This window comes from Benincasa hispida, chromosome 2 (genome assembly GCF_027475165.1).
Source record: "Benincasa hispida cultivar pf3 chromosome 2, pf3_genome.v1.1, whole genome shotgun sequence".
Taxonomy (NCBI): Eukaryota; Viridiplantae; Streptophyta; class Magnoliopsida; order Cucurbitales; family Cucurbitaceae; genus Benincasa; species Benincasa hispida.
This window is the reverse complement of record NC_143479.1, coordinates 63668194-63683086: the sequence shown is the minus strand read 5'-3', so window position 1 is coordinate 63683086 and position 14893 is coordinate 63668194.

Genomic DNA, 14893 nt, shown 5'->3' with positions numbered 1-14893 from the left:
ACCTTAAAATTCTACTTCATTAAAATTTTATTCCCATTAAAAGATTGATGGAAATTATATTGAGCTATTTGGGGTTTTTCCCCAAAAGGAACATCTCTAAAAAAATGTTGTTGGAGGAAAATTTGGTTTTTTTAAATTAAGATTATTATAAACACTACCTCCACCTTATATCAATTTCTTTGTAATTTTCTTATTTTCAAAATTAAAAAAAAAAATGAAACTAAAAAATGTAGGATCTATTTTAAAAACATGCATTTTGTTTTAAAAACTATAGTAAAGATTGAATTGGTACTTATGGACAACTCTCAAACATTAGTATGAATTATGTTACTGATGTGCTTTCGATGATATAGAGATCAATTTATAAATCACAGAAAAACTAAGGCACTACAATGTAGGATTGTATCAGCAACAGCGGAAACAACAAGGATCATTAAGTACTCTAATTCATTAATTTTGGCAAAATATAAAGTATGCTCTTGCAGAAACAAGTGGGTTTCAGGACATACCTTTGTAGAACTTCTTCAAAGCTCGATCTCCAGCTGCTAGAGATGTCCATTTAACCCGTGGGGATCCGCCCCGAATGGGGCGGGGAATCCCCGAATACACGGGAATGGGAGAGGGAGTAGGAAATTTTTTTCCCCATTTACATTTCAGGGCCGGGGACGGGAAATATATTCCCCGGCCTCGACCCCGACCTCGGCCCCGCCCTGACTCCCCGCCCCGCCCCGAGTGTGTGTGTGTGTGTATATATATATATATGTATGTATGTATGTATAACCCTAAGGAATCCCTCAGACCCTCACCTCACGTGGCACACAGACGCACGACTCAGCTCACTTCGCAAATTGCAAATCACACTCTCACCTTCCTCAGTTCTATACTCCTCAACTCCCTCACCGCCGGCCGAGTTCCTCTCCCTCACAATCACTCACAGTCACCGAATCACCAATCAGTCACCTCACCACCGCCTCATGTCACTCTCCCTCTCGCTCACGTCACAAGCCCACGGCGGACGACACCGAACTCCGGTCTGCCTCACTCCTCTCCCTCACAATCACTCACAGTCAGCGACTTCTCATCTCACCCTCACGGTCACGGCCTCACAGTCACCCCGTTGCTGTCACCCATCCCAACCACCAATCTCCGGTCTGCCTCACCTCGTGACCGTGTCCCTCTATCAGATCGTTTCAAGGTATATCCAACATCTAAAGATCCACTTTCTGATCTGATTTGTGAATCTGTGATTTGTGTAGAAGATAAAACTAGCTGTTCGATTTGTGAGTTTGATCTGTGATTTCTGATCTGATTTGTGATTGTGAATCTGTGATCTATGATTTGTGTAGAAGATTTGTGATTTTTTTGTATGTCTGAAATTGACTAGTTATTCGATTTTGTGATTGTTTTGTTACTATTTGATTATTTGTAGGTGAAATTTGAAAATGACTCTATCGAATAATAATGAGTTAGAACAAGGTGGTTCAACTCCAACATCTATGAACATGAGTGAATCAACCCCAATAAACAGTGTTTCTAGTGGTAATGATCAATCTACGCCTATTACATTAGATACCGATGATAATGAAGATGTACTAAAAAGTAATAGGTTGATGTTAGTAGTATAGAATCATTTAAAAGACAAAAAATAAATGACACAATGAAAGAAATATGTAATTATTGTGGAAAAAAGTTAGGAGGGGAATCTAAAAATGGGACAAAGCATTTACATGACCATTTCAATATTTGTCCCTTACAGAGACAAAGAGACATTAGGTAATCATGTTTAAGACCCACTAAAACCATTGAAGGTTAAGGAGTCCTAAATCCAACCCTCTTTGATTATGAAGCTTCTAGAAGAGATCTTGCTTGTGTTATAATTTTACATGAATATCCAATATACATGGTTGAACACAAAGGATTTAGAAAGTTTTTGAGTGGTGTTCAACCGTTGTTTAAGATGATTTCAAGAACCACGATGAGAAGAGATATAATAAAAATTTATGAAGAAGAGAGAATTAAAACAATGAAATTTTTTTAAAACAGTAGAAGTAGGGTTGCTCTTACTACGGACATGTGGACTGTGTCTAGTCAGAAGAAGGGATACATGGCAATCACTGCACATTTTATTGACGATTATTGGGTCCTACAAAGCAGACTTTTAAGGTAATTTAAATCTTTTATGTTGTTATGTATTTTTTCCTCATTTGGTAGTTTTCATTTTAACATATTATTATGTAATACTACTATATTAGGTTTGTACACGTGCCACATCCACATACTGGACAGTTACTTTCTGAAGCATAAATGGAGTGTATTTTTTATTGGAACATAGATCGTAAATTATCCACTTTAATAGTAGATAATTGTTCAACAAATGATGCAATGATTGACATTTTATTAAGGAAATTAGATTTAAGGACACTGTGGTTGCATAGAAGTTTGTTCCACATTCATTGTTGTGCACATATTTTGAATTTGATAGTGAAAGATGGTTTGGCTGTAATTTCGGATGGTATAGAGAAGATTAGAGGTACTGTTCATTTCTGAACTCTTTCTCCAAAAAGGAAGGAAAAATTTGAAGGAGTTCGTCAATTACAAATTCCATGCACTAAAAAACTAAGTTTTGATTGTGTTACAAGATGGAATTCAACCTTTGTGATGCTCAAAATTGCTTTGGAATACAAAGATGTTTTTCCTCGTCTAAAACAATGTGAACCACTATACACTTGTCTTCCTTCAGATACTTATTAGAATTTTGCAAAAGAAATGTGTGATAGATTAGAATCATTTTACTTGATGACTGAGTTGTTTTCTGGGTCCTATCCAACCTCCAATGTCTTTTTTGAAGAAGTTTGTGAAATTAGGTTGGAATTTTCTAAGTGGCTTAACTCTGATGTTGAAGAGGTACAAGTAATGACATCAAGAATGATTGCTAAGTTTAAAAAATATTGGAGTGTGATTCATGGTGTATTAGCAATAGCTACAGTATTAGATCCTAGATTTAAGATGAGATTGATCCAGTTTTATTTTTCTCAAATCTATGGATCTCATCATACTGTTGAAATTAAACGCATTAGAGACTTGTGTTGTGATTTGATGAAGTTTTATAGTTCAAATTCAAGAACAATAGAAGAACCTCAACGCTCTACATCTACAATTAGTACTTCTTCAACTTCAAGACAAGATGGAAGTAATAGTTCAAGTGCTCTTGTTAATAGGAAAGATCGATATCTCAAGTTTGAAGAGTTTGTTAATAATGTTAAAAATGATGTTGATAATATCAAATCAGAGTTGGATCATTATTTGGATGAGTCTCTTCTACCGCTATCGGATGACTTTAACATTTTGCAATGGTGGAAGTTGAATGGAGTGAAGTATCATGTTTTGTATCAAATGCAAAAGATATTCTAGTCATTCCCATCACTACTGTTGCTTCTAAATCTTCATTTAGTATTGGTGGTAGACACGTAAGTCCACATCGTTCTCAAATTCATGAAAATTTATCGAAAGCTTTGATGTGTACTATAGATTGGTTATGGGCGGAAGGTATGAATTTTTTTAATTTATTTAATAAGATTTTATTATTTACAATTTGAGATCTAATTTTTCTTTTACATGTCTTAAATAGATAAGCATACTCCTATAGATGCTAAAGTTTTGAAAAATGTTCTTGAGGATTGAGATACAGATGATATAAGTTATAAGTTCGTGTATTATTATTATTATTATTAATTTAATATTGATTTATATTAATATATACAATATTTTTGTTTTTTTAGGAATCATCCCTTGCAAAGTTGGATGAAATTCATTGATGGCAGCTTGGTTTGGCTATGTTATTATCATGTTGTTGTCTGTTGTGTCTTAAACAAATATGTTTGTTGTCATGTTGTAACTTTTCTTAAAATAATTGATGGATTATGAATAGATATTATTTAAGTTTAAGTTGAATTTTCAGATGGATGTTTTTATTATTTAAGTTTATATTGAATTTTAATGAGAATAATTGATGGATTATGAATGGATGTTTCTAATCCAAAATTTATGATATTCTATTGAAATTTGCACTAAGAAATGTTTTGTTTCAACTAAAATTGCATGGAAAAGTTCATATTTGATTAAAAACAAAGATGGGGAATTTGTCCTCGCGGAGAAATTTGCAGGGATGGGGAATAGTATAGGGGGTGGAGACGAGGACGGGGATGGCTTCCTCGTCCCCGCCCCGCCCCGTGGACATCTCTACCAGTTGTAAACTTCTCCAAATCTCATTGTACCACCTCAAGATCTTTCTCACTGTTCTCTTGGTGCTCTAGATTGAGTTGTGGGATTCAAAACAAGCTTTAATCAAGGAAATTTTGAGAAGTGCTCACAGCAGCAATCCAATTGAAGAACACCTTATTCACCATGAATTTTCAACTAAAATTCTATCGATTGCATGCCTCAAATTCACTCCAATCTCTTCAATATATTGCATACCATCATGCAAGAAAGATAGCTGCATGAGTTGCAACTCATGCTTGGAGTAAATGAAGAGGAGGAAATGGTGTTTGTGTGAGCAAGTAGAAGATGGGTAATGGAAAAACTTGTTTTTTCTATTTGTGCATGTTTCCAACTTTTCAATTTCCATCAAAATCGATTTCAAAATCAATCTTGATTTTAAAACTGAAAGTTTTATTAATTTTATAAAATTAATTTCATAAATTAGTTTCTAAATAATACTAATATTAAATTAATTTTTACACATATCCATCTTCATATATTTAAATCATATTTAAATATAAATTCTCCTATTCCAGTTAATTCTAAAATTAAATACGTAATTATATCTCATATAATTACTAATTCCCTTAATTCTAATTTGAACGTTTCAAATTAACTTATCATACTACTCTAGAGCTAATCCATTTACGAGCTAGTAGGGGGACCTCGCGGACCTACAGATCATGGGCTCCAATGATCCAAGATTAATTGACTTAACTCATTAGACCAAATTAACCTCCATTCATTAACTAATGGGTTACTCCACTAAAGCCCATAGTTGAACTCCCCTCATTGTAGATATATTATGTCTACATGATTTAACCATAATTAGTAAGTCGACCCTTCACAGGTTGTTTGTAATAACGATTGGATCAAATATCTGTTTTACCCCAAGATTACTTCTTGTTCCTCAAGTTCCTACTGATCCTCTAATGAATAACTGGTTTTTTATCCAATCACTAAACCAAAAATCTCTCAGCCTAGTGAGAGGGTGTAGCCTCTTGTGCAACACTTGGATTCAGTACTTGAGAGAATAACCTTTCTCCTATCCCTAAATCGGGTAGGCATGAATTCCATCTTGCACTCTATGTCCCCAGCTATCTATTTAATCTTACCCCTGAAATGGGAGGTTTATTGAGCCGGCACAGTTGAGCCAACCCTCATGTAAACCCCGAATTCTACATTTCTTATATAAGTATGTTTAACCATGAGGATGTTATGTTAATTAATTGATAAGTGGAAATTTATGGTTTAATTATAAGGAATTATGAATGAAGCAAAGAAAAAAAAATAAATTAAAGAGATTTATTATTTGAAGTTGGCCGAGAAGCATTAAGTTACTGCTGGGTGAGGTGGCAGTTTGATATTCAATCATGGGAGGTGGCTGGAAGTATAAAAAGAGGATGAATTTCAAAAGCTTGGTTTTGGCAAATGACTCGAGCGAATTAAGTCTGATCGGTGCCATTTGAAAGATAGAAGAATCTAGTTTTTGAGATTGGTTTGCTGAACAAATATCTCATAGGAAAAAGGACAAAAAGTAAAGAAATTGCAGAAGGGCTAGATTCTTGGATTAATGAACACCAGGGGAAAAGATTCAGAGCTCCAGGACAAATTAAAAGATTTTAGGGCTGAAATTTTAAGCTAAGGAAGCTAACTCAATTCTAAATAAGATTGTAGAAGGAAGTTTTCCAAAAAGAGTTCTGGATTTTGAGTTATGAATTTTTTAAATTGAAACAGGATTTCGGTGCGTAAACAAGCAGTTGCTTGGGAGGATCAAGCAAGCAACTCACCATATAGAGCGAGAGCGAGACATGAATTGTGGAAATCTTGCTCAGGATGATAATCTCGCTAGTTTTATGCTGAATCTCGCTCAGGAGAAGAATCTCGCTGAATTTTTGTTGTAAATCTCGTTGGTTTCCTACCTAGTCTCGCTAAAAATTACACTAAGTCTCGCTAAGAATGAAAAATCTTGCAGAATTTTATGCTAAGTCTCACTCAGAAGATGATCTCGCCAGTGATGATCTCGTTGGTGAAGATCTTGCTAGTGATGATCTTCTTGGTGATGATCTCGCTAGTGACGGTATCTAGGTAATAGTACCTAAGGTGTTGACGGTACTTAGAAAACTCCACGTGCACGTAGGTAATTCTAAATGAGAGGCCGAAGTATGGGTTTCCTAAGCCATATACCAGCAAAGAGAGGCCGAAGTATAGGCCACTTGGCCGGTTACAGACGTAAGGAGCTAGAGCGATGTATGATCGTTCTCAACTAAGGATTAATGATGTTTAATGATGTTTATTGATGTTTAATGAGTTTTCTTCTCAAAAGCTTGAAGATATGACTATGTTTATGTTTTAAAGGAAGTTGCTTGAAACGTTTTCCAGTATGTTTACATGTTTTATAATAATGTGATGCATGGCATAATATGATTTCTATAGTCACTCACTAAGCAACTAGCTGACAGTTTTTCTATGTTTTCCTTTCCCAGGTAGCAGTCAAATTCCTCAAGGTTGATCTTGCTGCTGCTTTCCACTGAAAGGCCCGGCTACTATAAAGAACTTAGGTTGATAGTCTATATCCATGTACACATGTTTTGAGAGGGATCAGGGCTTTGTTAGTGAAGTTTGGTCCGAACTATAAATATTTTACCTGTAGCTGTTATGTCATGACTGTTTGCATGTGATTATATAAAATTACATAGAGCCTTCTTAGGGCGAGTTGTTTGTGTACATTAATGATGTTTATCAGGTTGGTACTCAGGTTAGAGGGTTAAGGTGGTGAGTGCTGACAATAGGGCTAGTAGTTGCTACCATCACATCTTCTTCTAGATTAAGAGGGTAATCTAGAAAGGGGTGTGACAAGTTGGTATTAGAGCATAAGATTTTGGGAATGAGAGGGGGAGTTCATGAATAAGTCTAAGACCCTAAAGTATGAGTCCCTAACATATGTACACTTTAATAGATGAAAATGTTGAGGCAAAGTGGCAGACAGAGCATACAGACAGAAGATAGGAATACTAACCCTACTACTAGAGGCTCGGAGGTTAGGAAGAACCCACCGGGAAGAAAGAGGAAGGTAAGAGATCCAGGGAGTCAGGAAATGACGTCTGGGGGAGAGTCTAGTACTCCATAGGCGAGGGCATATCCTTAACTAGAAGATATAGTTTTATACAGAATAGCACAGAGGTTGGCAACCAGTATAGGCTCAGTACGGGCTGACACAGAGAAGAAGTATGGCATTAAGAGGTTTGAAGCCCTAGGGGCTGTGACATTCGAGGGTACAGTAGACCCAGCTGAAGTCGAGTTATGGCTGGATGTAATTGAAAAATGTTTTAATGTTATGGGCTACCTAGAGGACAAAAAGGTAGGATTAGCCACATTTCTACTGCAAAAATGAATGGAGAAATGGTGGAAGGTGATATCCGCCAGACGAGCCAGTATGGATGCGATGTTATGGCCTGAGTTCAGGAAGGCCTTTGAAGACAAATATTACCCCAACTCGTTCTAAGACGCAAAAAGGGACAAGTTCCTCAGACTGACATAGGAAACAATGTTAGTGGCAGAATATGAGCAGAAATTTATAGAATTATCACAGTATGCTCTGTCGATTATTGCTGAGGAAAGAGATAGATGCAGAAATTTTGAGTAAAGACTGAGGAAAGAGATTAGAACTCTGGTGACATCTAGAGCTAATTGGTTAGACTTTAACCCGTTAGTAGAAATGGCTGAAGGAAATCAACACTCAAGATTTCCATTAGCAACGGAACAAGACTATTCCAAATTACAATCATGAATCAACAATACATTTACAGTTGACTTGAACACAAACAGTTATGCAAATATACAGAGAAATTACAGCATGAACATCAAATGTACAGAGAGATAAACTGTACTAACAACGGCGGAAGCGTCTCCACCTCTGATGCGCACTCTGATCGAACCACAGCAACCATGAGCGCTCGATCTACACGAGTGCTCGATCTACACGACCGCAACACCGCACGAACACAGCGAACACTTCACACTCATCCTCAACGATCTCCTCGGTAACACGAACTCCTCCGCAACACCACGAACGGACTCCTCCAAAGCACCACCAATGGCCTCCAGAAAACCTCGACGATGTCGAGTTGAGTCTGACACCACCAACAAGGCGACCTTGGTATTCTTGGTGTGAGAATCCAGAGGGTGGGCCTTGTTCGAACTTGGTGTGAGGCAGACGAACGAAGGAAAGACAGATCGTGTACACGACTGGGCAAATGGGAGAAGTCGGAGACATATTGTATAGGTCGATGCCTAATCATTTAGATAAAGCTATGCGATTGTTTACCTCTATCGTTTAGCTCGGTCGATTCTACACGATCGTTTACCTTGGGCTAGCAATCGTTTAGCAAAACTATGCGATAGTTTAGTAAACATTGCACGATCGTTTAGCTAGCACCTGCACGATCGTTTACTTAGCCCAGCCGTCGTTTAGTAAATCTGTATTTACTTGACGACTTCCGTGAGTTTCTTTTCGCAGGAGAGAAAACTCAAATTCTTTTCAAAATTTTTTTTTTTTTTAAAAAAAAAAAAACTTCTTTCAAAATAGGAAACTGATTTCCTTTATACTCACAGTTACCATGCTCAATAACCACCCACTTCATTTGGTTATTTAAAAGAAAAAATATTAATTATCTAATAATTAATATTATTATAAATATAAATGATAACCAACTTATCATACTATATTTATAACCTATAGTTTTAATATTTCATCTCATGAAACATATAAACCTTAGTTCTTTTTCTATTCCATGGTACTTAATGTAAATCTCATTTACATCAATCCTCCATTAGATGTATCTTATACATCATACCGATTATATCATATATAATCAAGATACCTCTTGTCAATTTGAACATTTCAAATCAACACCAAGAACTTGAACCTTCAACATGAATCCAAGCTACCAAGGGAACCTCATGGACCTGTAGATCCGAAGCTTCAACGGTACGTGAATAATTGACTAAACTCTTTAGTCACGGGATCCACCATCCATTAACTGCCAGACCCTCCACTAAAGACCGACAGCTGAACTCTCCTCACTATAGATATATTATGTGTCAATCTTAACCAATCAGCAGTGCGACAACCCTTCACAGATCGCTTGTAAGTATAGCTGAACCAATAACCGTTATGTCCCTGTAGTTACATCTGTCTCCTTATATACCATTGATCCCTCTAATGAACATAAATCATAGTCCTACTATGACTGAGTCTTCTCTTCCAAAGACAAGTTGTGGCCACTATGTTCAAGCCCCGAATCAGCCCTTAAGGGAGCAATCTCTCTACTTATCCCTACTTCAGGAAAGGAGTGAATTCCATATTGTGGATTGAGTTCCCAGCTCCCATATCAGACAAGTCCCCAAAAAGGTAGGCATGTTGAGTTGGCAATCTGGCCACTCTCACCCATACTAATCAAAGGACCGCCCTCAAAGATAGGAATTCATAAAACACTCAGGATTGAGGTCGTGTCACCTATGGTCATTTAGGTGAGATGCAAGTCTCTAGTATCAACGGCGTTATATACAGAGTCTAGTCATCTCATGGTCCAGGTCTTATACAAACTCTTTGGTCACGAATGGTTATGATCAACCATCTGTACTAGTTTACAACACTTGCAAACCTCTACAAAGCGGGCCGTATCCATAGTGTTGCCAGGATCAGGTATCCCACCTTAATCCTTATACTACAGACCGATTTAGGTTATCACTTAAGGCATAATCCACTTGTATATCACATATACATGCTTAAGTTCACATAAGATAACCAAGGAGCTTTGTTTATTGGATATGAGTAAATGCCAGAATTAAATAACACTTATTTTATTCATTGAACAATTTGTATCTTTACAAAACAACGAGACTCCAAAAGAATTAGGACACTAATCTCAACAATGGCGACACGAGTCGAGCGGAGTTTAGTAGATCATGAGCAGTTGCAAAGAGGCAGTGAGGCTGTAGTAGGATCGAGAGATAGAGGATCCCGACCCCCAGTTGTGAGTTAGACTAGTGGAAGCCAATTCAGGGGTACGAGTTGGCAAGGATCCAGAAAAAGGATATCGAGACCCACAACCAGTGCAGTTAGCGGACTAAAGATGCCACGAGCTGGTGAGTCGGTAGCCAGTACAGACAGGAAATCGATGTGCCCTAGTTGTGGCAAGAGGCATCTTGGAGTGTGTTATAGTGGCAGAGGGGTATGTTTCCAATGCAGTCAAGCAGGGCATTTCAAAGAGATTGTCCCTAGGTGAACAAGGAAGCCCTAACAGCACAGCGGATGACCTCTCAGACAGTTAACCAACCAAAGGGCGCTAGGAATCGAGGTAAAGGGTCAAGTGGTGCCAAGAAGAAGGGTGTCGTAGGTCGACCCAACAGTAGAGGTGAGTGTATACCGTGACACACCAGGAGGCAGCAGAGTCTCCAGATGTTGTGACCGGTAATGTGATATTATGTGGACAGTCTGCTTATGTTTTATTTGACCCTGGTGCCACACATTCATTTACATCCATCATGTTTGTATCTAGTATAGATAGGTTGTCTGAGCCTATGCCAGAAGAGTTATATATCTCTACCCCTATGGGAGATGTGATAATAGTAAGGAATGTTATAAACATTGTGAGATGTTGATCAATGGTCAGGATTTTTATGTTGATTTACTTCCCTTGGATTTTTTAGAGTTTAATGTTATCCTAGGGATGGATTTCCTAAGTAAATATCGTGCTTCAGCGAACTGCTACAAGAAAAGAGGCAATGTTCAAAAAATCAAATGGCCAGGATGTAATCCTGGTAGGAAGCATAAGATTAACTGTGGGAAGTCTAATATCAGTAGTGAAGGCTAGAAAGCTACTGAGTAAGGGATGTAAGGCCTATTTGGCTCATGTTGTGATTACTCTAGGAAAAGAGTTGAACCCAGAAGACGTCTCAGTGGTAAATGAGTTCTGGGATGTATTTCCTGAGGAATTATCGGGATTACCACCCGATAGAGAAGTGAAATTCACAATTGACTTAATTCCATGAACAACTCCTATATCACAGGCACTATACATAATGGCACAGCTGAGTTAAAGGAGTTAAAGGTTCAACTACAGGAATTAATTGACAAGGGATACATTCGACCCAGTGTATTGCCTTGAGGAGCTCTGATGTTGTTCGTAAGAAAGAAAGATGGTACATCTAGATTGTGTATTAACTATAGGCAGCTAAATAAGGTAACGATTAGGAATAAATATTCGTTACCCCGCATAGATGATTTATTCAATTAACTAAGAGGAGCCACGGTGTTTTCAAAGATAGACCTGAGATCGGGTTATCATCAGTTGAAGGTGAAGGAGGCTGATATTCCTAAAACCGCATTTAGAATAAGATATGGGCATTATGAATTCCTAGTAATGCCATTTGGACTGACAAATGCCCCTGCGGTATTCATGGACCTTATGAATAGGATATCTCATCTCTACTTGGACCAGTTGGTGATAGTATTCGTTGATGATATATTAGTATATTATGCCAATAGGGAGGATCATATGACTCACCTGAGGATAGTATTGTAGACGCTGTAAGATAGGTAGTTGTATGCTAAGTTCAGTAAATGTGATTTCTGGTTAGATCGGGTTGTATTCCTTAGCCATGTTATTTCTGTAAATGGTATTAATGTAGATCCCCAGAAGACAGAAGCGATCGTTAACTGGGAACGACCCACGACTGTTTCAAAGGTACGTAGTTTCCTAAGTCTGACAGGTTATTACAGGAGGTTTGTAGAGGGTTTTTCTAAGATAACCATTCCATTGAAGAACCTGACCAAGAAAGGCGTGAGGTTTGAGTGGTCGTCGGAGTGTGAGTATAGTTTTCAGGAGCTGAAACAGAGATTAGTATCAGCGTTAGTGCTTACCTTACCTACTTCAGGTAAGGAATTTAAGATTTATTGTGATGCATCCCGACAAGGACTGGGATGTGTGTTTATGGAGGATAGGAAAGTGATTACATATGCGTCTCGTCAGCTTAAGAAGCACGAAAGCAATTATCCTACGCATGATCTAGAGCTGGCGGCAGTTGTATTAGCTCTAAAGCTGTGGAGACATTATTTATTTGGAGAACATTGCAGAATATTCACAGATCACAAGAGCCTGAAGTATATTTTTTATCAAAAAAAGTTGAATCTGAGACAGAGAAGATGGATTGAGCTGATCAAAGACTATGACTACTCCATCGAGTACCACCTTGGTAAGGCGAATGTTGTAGCGGATGCGCTAAGTAGGAAATCCTCAGGATCCAGAGTAATCATTGGATCAGCAAGAGGAATGTTATTTCAGGAGTTTAGAAATTCTAGAACCGCCTTATCAGTAGGACAGTCAGGGGGACTGATAGCTACATTTCAGGTAAGACCTACCTTAATAGAAGACCTTAAGCAGGATCAGTTGAAAGACCCTGATCTTCAGAAGATTACTGATGATGTAAGTAAGGGAATCAGAGCTGACTTCCAATTGAGAATAGATAATGTACCAGAAAAGGAGGGAAGAATGTGTATGCCTAATAAGCTACAACTTAAGCAAGCCATTATAGAAGAAGCGCAAAGTTCTGCTTACGCTATGCATCCAGGAAGCACCAAGATGTATAGAACCTTAAAGAGATCTTACTAGTGGCCTGGGATGAAGGGAGACATAGCAGAATATATAGATCAATGTTTAACAGGTGAAACCTAAAAGGAAGAGGCCAGCAGGATTACTAAACCCACTCTCAATGCCTGAGTGGAAGTGGGAGCATGTGACAATGGACTTTCTATTTGGATTGCCTCGGACGCCCTCAGGATATGATGGCATTTGAGTGATAGTCGATAGACTAACCAAGACGACCAAGTCTATACCAGTAAAAGTTACACTTATGATGGACCGTCTAGCTAAGATTTATGTAGACAAGATCGTCAGTCAGTATGGAGCCCCAATGTCGATAGTGTCAGATCGAGACTCGAGGTTTACTTCAAAATTCTGGCCTAGGCCGCAGAAGGCTATGGGCACTAAACTGTATTTCAGTATGGCTTTTCATCCACAAATGGATGGACAATCGAAAAGAACTATACAGAAACTGGAAGATATGTTAAGAGCTTGCACGTTACAATTCAAAGGAAGTTGGGATACGTAATTACCTTTGGTCGAATTTGCGTACAACAACAGTTACCATTCAAGTATCAGAATGGCTCCCTATGAAGCATTGTACGGCTGACCTTGCAGGACCCTAATATGTTGGAATGAAGTCGGAAAACGAAAATTACTAGGTCCAGAATTAGTTCAACAGACAACTGAGAATGTGAAGCTTATCAGAGATAACCTTAAGGTGGCTCGCAACAGACAGAAGGGCTATGCGGATAAGCGAAGAAGAGAACTAGAATTTGAAGTTGGAGATTAGGTGCTTCTTTGATTGTCCTCATGGAAAGGAATTCTCCGGTTTGGGAGGAAAAGGAAGTTAAGTCCGCGATATATAGGACCATATGAGATTTTGGAACGAGTTGGCCCAACAGTGTATAAATTGCAGTTACCTATAGAGCTAATTGGTATTCACGACGTATTTCATATGTCAATGTTAAGAAAGTATGTGTCTGATCCTATGCACATACTAGCAGCACAACCAGTATAACTCAAATAAGATTTATCATACAAGGAAGAGCCTGTCGAGATTTTAGACAAGAAAGACCAAGTACTCAGAAATAAGACGATACTTGTGGTAAAGGTATTATGGCATAATCATGGAATCGAGAAAGCAATCTGGGAACCCAAAGAGAAAATAAAAAGGAGATATTCTCAACATTTTTAATGATATATCAGGTAAATTTTCAAGGACAAAATTTCTTTTAGGAGGGAAGTAATTGTAAACCCGAATTCTACATTTCTTATATAAGTATGTTTAGCCATGAGGATGTTATGTTAATTAATTGATAAGTGAAAATCTATGCTTTAATTACAGGGAATTATGAATGAAGGAAAGAAAAAAAAATAAATTAAAGAGATTTATTATTTGAAGTTGGCTAAGAAGCATTAAGTTACTGTTGGGTGAGGTGGCAGTTTGATATTTGGTGACAGGAAATTAGAAGTCAAATTATTCAACAACTAAAATCCCTTGGACGCAGTTTGCGATGCATGTTCTTAGAATATGCGTTGATAGTCATGTGTTGATGGTCATGCATTGGAATGATTATGCGTTAACAAATGACAAATGTATACGATGACCATACGTCCTATCACAAGTTTTCTTGCGCTTGCGCCAAGTATAACGCAAACACAAGTTTCTCGGGTGATCCGAGGTCGAACTCAGGGACTTGTAGCAAAATGAATGCGGTGATTGTGCATGCGGCAGTTGAATAAAATAATGTTGGAGGGGTTTCTAAGTTAACACTACTCCTACTCCTATCCAACAGACAACACAATGAGAATATGCATGAGAGGTAGAGACACGACAACTCTTGACATGAAACAAAAAAATGGGAAAATAGATAAATGCGGAGATGTTTTCATTGCAATACTTAAGAGTGACCGTAAGGACGACCTTAGTCAACGCAAGCCATGCGATCATGCAACACACATATAATAGTAAACCACCTCTCAGT